Source organism: Apodemus sylvaticus, chromosome 6 (genome assembly GCF_947179515.1).
Source record: "Apodemus sylvaticus chromosome 6, mApoSyl1.1, whole genome shotgun sequence".
Classification (NCBI taxonomy): Eukaryota; Metazoa; Chordata; class Mammalia; order Rodentia; family Muridae; genus Apodemus; species Apodemus sylvaticus.
Window position 1 is genome coordinate 11793595 of NC_067477.1, and position 6915 is coordinate 11800509.

Sequence of the window (6915 nt, forward strand, 5' to 3'; positions counted from 1 at the left end):
CAGCCAATACAGTAGCAGTCCACTGGAGAGAAACATCCAGAAAGGAACTGATAATGACAATAACAGTTGTAACTCTAGCCTTGATTGTCAGGGATCTAACTGAAACATATTCTTTTAACAGAAGCCAAAGTTCTGAAAGGTTCAGAAATCTGTCCAAGTCACAGAACTAATAAAACAGAAATCTAAACTATGAGAACTGAGCTGTCTTAACCCCAGCACATCACAAATTTATAGCCTTACAGGGACCACACAGCTTTGACTAGACGTCTGTTCTCAGAATCAGACTACAGCAGCACTCTGGAAACGTGGACAAACCCCACAGGATCCAATCAAAGGCAAATGGCAGAGCTAGCAGACAAAACCAGTTAGCCACTGGCTATCACCTTTCAAAACAGACAGACCGCTGTAAGAGCACAGGGCTCTGAAAATAAGGAGCAGGAGTAAGAAAAATGCCGCAGGGTATGATAGCCCAGCCCTTGGGAGGCTCCCCAGTTAGAGGCCAGTGAGGACTACAAAGTGACCTTCAGACCAGCCTGGGCTATGAAAACACAAACAACAATAACAACAAAGCCAAGATCCATTATATGGATCACTAAAATTCTCTTTTAATGTTTGATTTTACCATCATAAACAGCACAGAAATATATCCAAGCATACTCTTGGAGACAGTTTTTATTTTTAAAATTTTATCATCACCCCACCCCCACCCCACCCCCACAGGTATGGGTGTTTTGCCAGCTTGTATGTCTGAGTACCATGTGTATACCTGGTGCCTTCGCAGACCACAAGAAGGTCCCCTGGAACTTAAATATCAGACAGTTATGAGCCACCACATGCTGGGACTCAAGAACAAGGACTCTGTAAAAGCAACAAGTACTTTTAACTGCAGAGCCATCTCTCCAGCCCCTAGTTTTAAATTTTAATTATATTGCAAGTGCCACTGAAGCCCAGAAGAGGGCATCAGTGCCTCTGGACTCAGAGTTACAAGTGGCTGTGAACCACCTGAGATGGATGCTGGGAACCTAACTCAAGCCTTCTGTAAGAGCAACAAGTGCTCCTGACCACTAGGCTGTTTCTCCAGAGCCTTGGAAACATTGAAGGTAGAAAAAGGCTGTCCAGTGGAAGTGAACGGGCAAGACTACGAAGGGCTTCAAGAAGTGGAAATATTAAAATGCACCCTTAAACTGTTTCCCATAGCTGTCATAATGATTTTTGCTTTAAACATGTTTTTCCAAAGGACTTGGAGAGGTCAGCAAGTCACAGCACTAGGGGCAGTACTGGGTTCTTCCGCACCGGTCTGTGCCTTCCGCCCAGTGGTCACACAGGGCAAGGGCTGAAGCTGACTCCAACAAAACTAGTCCACAGGAGAAGGCTGAGAAGAAATGAAGAGCTGCTGCCCCCCTATCTTGTGATACATTTGACTCAATGAACACTCCTGACTAGTGGTTTTGCACAAGTTTGAAGGCTGCATTTGCCCTACCTCGGGTTTAGACCCACTGCCATGAACTAAACGGAGGCTTTCTGCTGGAGAAGGGCAGCAGCACACTGGAGTGCCTGATGACTCAGAGGGAAAAGGACTGGGGCTAAATCCCAATGCTGCCCAAAGAGTAGCTGTGGGACCCTGGGGGAAATTATATAATGGCTCTAGGTTGCCATCTACCCATCTGACAAAGGTGAGGATAATAAGCCACATATCGTGGCACACACTATAATTGTGGTGACAATAATTCTACCAAAATTAACTTCTGAAGCTAAGGAGAGTAGTTTTTTTTTTAAGATTTATTTATTTATTATGTGTAAGTATACTGTAGCTGTTCTCAGACACCAGAAGAGGAATCAGATCCCATGAATGATGGTTGTGAGCCACCATGTGGGTATAGGGATTTGAACTCAGGACCTTCAGAAAAGTGGTCGGTGCTCTTAACTGCTAAGCCATCTCTCTAGCCCCAAGAGTACAGTTCTAAAGTAGCCCCAAGGCTAACTCTAGACGCTGTCCAGGCTGAAACCCTGGTGCTTGCCAGTCCACAGCTCCTCCCTCCCATTCACCTCCACAGAAGCTCCATGCACTAATGCCCAGGACACCTTCTCCACACTCAGGCTTCACAATTCACCTTCCCTCTACTCAGGAGGATCTCCTTCCACAGATGTGGCTTTTCGCTCTGGGACCTCAGCAGGAACATTATCACTCCAAAAGCCTCTCCAGGCCAGATCACCATGAGTGTCCAAGCTTCCCTTTCCCTCGGTCACATGCCCATCATGACTCTCACCACAGCCTGAGTCTTCACTTACTAATAAACTCTTCTGTGAGAAGGGACACCAATCCTCTCTTAGCACAGAGTACATGTCCATAAATATTGGTTGAATGAAGAAATAAAATGTTAACTTCTAGTTTTATTGCAAAAGAATAATCTCAATACAATTCCCTTCCCTCTGCCTCTCCCCACTTCTGTTCTTCTCTTACTAGGAAAGAGGTCTACTACTGTGTTATACCTCAGTCCTTTTGATCCAGTCTAAGATAAATAATGCTGGGATGGAAGAGATGGCTCAGCAGTTGAGAACTCTACTGCTCCTCCACGGCACATGGACTGGTTCTCAGCCCCCACCCACAGAGCAGCTCATGGCTGCCTGTTAACTCAGTGCACAGGGTTCCGATGCTGTCTTCTGGTCTCTGCAGGCATTGAATGTACATGGTGCATGTACAGACAAGGCACATCTATCCATATAAATACAATTTAAAAAAATATATATAATGTATATATAAAATAAAATATATAAGCAATGATTCCTTGGCTGTGAGCATTTCAGTTAAAAATGCAAAAGTTCAGTTAAAAACAGAAGTTGTGGGCCAGAGAAACAGATTAACGGTTAAAAGTACTTGTGACTCTTTCCAGAGGACCTGAGTTCAAGTACCCACTTCTGGTGGCTCACAGTTTCTTGTAACTCTAGCTCCAGGGGCTCTGACACCCTCTTCTGGCCTCGATATGTACCCACATACAGGTGATACACACAAAACCAGGATACATTTACACATAAAATTTTTAAAAAGTCATAGTTTTTCTCTCCATCCCCCATAGATTCCATAAACATGAAAGGTAGACTATATCCAACCATCATGTTAGTGAGCATTTCCCAAAACTAGGGCTAGGAGTAGCCTAGAACCCAAATTATGCAGCCAGCAATACAATGGTCATATGTTACCACAGGCTCTGATAGCATTTATGTCCCAAGGACCTTCTTCAAACTCAATACAAAATAACAATTACTATTCCTGCACAGCTTTTGCTTAAAACGGTCTCAGTCTACCTCACGGTCCTCAAACTTCTTCTAAGTGCTGGGATTACAGGCACAGACTTTCATGCCTGCCACACCTCCACCGCCCTTTCTTACTCTTTATTTAGAATTGTTACTTATGGGGGCTAAAGAGATGGCTCAGCAGTTAAGAGCACTGACTGCTCTTCCAAAGGTCCTGAGTTCAAATCCCAGCAACCACATGGTGGCTCACAACCATACCTAATGAAATGCCTTCTTCTGGGGTGTCTGAAGTCAGCTATGGTGTACTTACATAATAAATAAATAAATAAAATAAAAAAAAAAAGAATTGTTACTTATATGTATAAGTTTGTAAGTATGGTCTGCTGAAATTATTTAGTATAAGCACATCTGGCTCTTACAATTGATCGTTATTTGGGCTTTTCAGTTACTTATTCATTTGAGACAGCCTCACGCTGTAATTTTGGATAGCCTAGGACTCCCAGGGATTTTCTTGCTCAGTCTCATGACTGCCAGGAGTATAAGCATACAATGCCAGGCCCAGTGGATGAAGTGTTTTTATGGCAGAATACAAGGACAGGGATTAATTTGCCTTGGGGATAAAATGCTGTTACTTCCCTGCTTCCATTCCTGCTGGCTACCAAATGTTCACAGGATAAGCCCAGCCCAAAGACATTTGAGGCGGGTAGTGGTGGCTCATACTTTGAATTCCAACATTCAGGAAATAGAAGCAGGGTGATCTCTAAGTTCAAGGCCAGCCTGGTGTACAGAGCAAGTTCCAGGATGACCAAGGCTATACAAAGAAACCCTGTCTTGAACAACAAAACAAACAGAAAGAAACCAGACATTTAAACAAAGCTATGTATCTAACTTCATCTCCATCTCCATTTTCTGCTCCAGTTGTAAATTTTAAATTTTTATTTATTACTAATGTGTGTAATGTGGATGTGTAAGTGTACTTGTGCCATGACACACATCTGGCAGCCAGAAGACAACACTGTGGAGTCAGTTCTCTCTGTTCATCTTTGCATGGGTACCTGGCTTGAACTCCAGTCACCAGGTTGCAAGGCAAGTGCCCTCACCTGACAAGGCATCATGCTTGTCCCCTAAATGAGCTTGGAACCCTAGGACATGGAAGTAAAGAAAGGATGAATGACAGAAATACAAGGCCAGCTTGGCCTATACTGACAGTTTACAGACCAATCAGCAAGATTTCTGCCAGCCCTCACCTCTAACTGACAAACTTCAACAAAATATACAAACAACTACTAGGCAACAGTACAATCAATACTCAACACATACTTGTTGAATTAATCTCTCTCATTACCCCCTGTGCTGAGCCAAGTGCATACCTACAATTCAAGCACTCAGAAAGCTGAGGCAGGAGCATCTGTAGACAGGCTGGGCTTTATAGTGAGATCCTGTCCCCAAAAGAAAACAAATAAAATAATATGCCACATTGCCCCAAGACCACAGCAAAGATTCATTGGACTCTCATGACCAGATCCAAAGGGTATATTCATGGGAAGCATACATTCTGAACTTGATTCTGTCTCCAGAAAAAACACCACCAAGCCAGGTGTGGTAGCACATGCCCTTAGTTCCAGCCAGGGGCAGGCAGGATCTTTGAATTCAAAGCCAGCCTGAGTTCCAGGACAGCCACGACTACACAGAGAAATCCTGTCTTGGAAAACAACAAAATGAAACAAAACAATCAAAAAACCAACACCTAATTTCTTCTCCAGATTCTACCAGGCTTTCTGTACCAATACTGGAGGAAACACCTCCGTACTTGCCCCTAAGGCCCATTCTTATTAGTATAACCATCTCCTAATCTGTTCTTCACCTTGCTAAATTCAAAAGACTGTCATTGTCTTCTGCTTTCTTCCTTCTCCCCACTAAGTGCCGGCAGCCATTTTGTTTACATTATATAGAGGCTCCTATGAATCGACCCCAACCTCTTCAACCCCAAAAGATATCTTCCCTAAGAAAAACTGAAAACCAACCCAGTAAGAACCAGTCTTCCACTGAAAATGACAATGTGGCTACATCAAAACAACTGCTTCCAGCACCCACAAGGCAGCTAACCATTTCCAGGGGATCCAATACCCTCTTCTGACCTCTGTAGACACTGCGTGCAAGTGGGTGCACAGAATACAGGGAGGCAAGACACCCATTCACATAAAAAGAGATTTTTTAAAACTTAAGTAGGGGAAGGAGTGAACCCCTGGAGGACTATTTCACCTTTCCCATCCTTGGTTCCCAAACCGGACGGGATTCGCAGGTTTGAAATCTCAAGAGCTAGACTGCAACCTTCCTGAGGGAGTGACTAGGTGTGAAGAAAGGTAAGCATACACCCTAAGGCCTGGCACACAACTGGCATAAGGGAAGCCTAGTAAATACATGATGAAGGAGTAAACGGGCTGTAAGTCGGGTTACAAACACAAACAAAATGGTCACAGGTATATCAGCGTTACAGCTGGGTGGGAGTAGGTACAAAAAGTGTCACAGCTTCCCAGACAAGGACTCTCTGGTGATAAGGGACTAGAGCAACTTCATACCTAGGACCTGAGTTTCCCACAACTCCCTGCTCTAAAAGTTTTCAAAACCTTGGCTGCAAATGATCATTCCAGCCAATAACAAAACGATACACCTCACACGCTGCCAACAAATGGAACAGAAAATCCCTGAATATCGCTGAGAAAGAAAGGAAGCACAAAAGGCAGGAAAGAAAAGAAGGGTCACGAAAGTAACGGGGAGCCAGAGACTTAAGGGACTCGAGGAAACGCCGCGAAGCCCACAGAGCCGTGCAGGGGAGCAGGGGCTAACCCTGAGTGGGATCATTCAGCCAGACCCTGGACGGGTGCTTGCGCATGCACTGACCCATTTAATCCTCCACCATCCCAAGATAAAAACTTATCATTTTACGGGATGACGAAAACTGAACTGAAGCTAGAAGCTGACACTTGCTCCAGTAACCGGGTAGGAAGGGGAAGCACAAGGACCTGACCCCGAGTCTGACCCCAGGGTCACCCCATTCTTTATCGGCATTCGCTACCCATGGAACCAACACTTACTGAACTCCTACGGGGTGCCCAAGCCAGTGCTCGGCGCGGGTAGGCGAATGTAAGGGATCCAGCTGTGGACCCGGGGACAGAACGGAACGCAATGCCAATCTCAAGGCTGAGGAGCCCGGAGCCGGTCGCGAGAGGGATGCAGGGTGGGGCAGGAGGGGAGGAGCGAGGGGAGCCGGGGCGCCGTGGCCGCCCCGGGCGGTGTGCGAACGCCGCGACGCCCGGTGCTTTGCACCGACTCCGGCTGACAGACGTGCGGCGCGCGGTGGGTGGCTGCCAGGAGGACGGCCACACGGCTTGGAGACTCTGAGGGGCTGAGACGGGGAAAGGCGGCCCTGCCAGGGGGAGAAAGGCGAGGGGCGGCGTCGGGGACGTCGGAGGCGTCCAGCACCCGCCCGCGCGCTCCCGAACTCACCTCCCGCGGCAGCCCCTCAAGACTCCTCAGCCCCGCCAACCCGGAGGAGGCGGGATGGTCTCCGGGCCGCAGGGGCTGCCGGGAGTCCGTTGCCTAGGCAACGGGTTAGGCCTCAGAGAGTAGCAGTGACTCGGCGGAGAGCTAGAGCGGCAGAGC

General features: G+C 46.6%; 1 protein-coding gene across 3 annotated transcripts in view; it reads right to left on the bottom strand.

The window, feature by feature from the left end:
* Tecpr2 (tectonin beta-propeller repeat containing 2) overlaps positions 1–6833 on the bottom strand; it is a 104732-nt gene extending 97899 nt beyond the window's left edge. For 2 of the 3 annotated variants that reach the window (XM_052184996.1, XM_052184994.1), the window contains exon 1: positions 6760–6833. The gene's annotated coding sequence lies outside the window, so the exon portion shown is untranslated. Of the gene's footprint in view, positions 1–6347; positions 6731–6759 lie in introns of those variants that run through there. The other variant, XM_052184995.1, reaches the window with a different exon arrangement.
* Between the last annotated feature and the right edge of the window lie 82 nt (positions 6834–6915).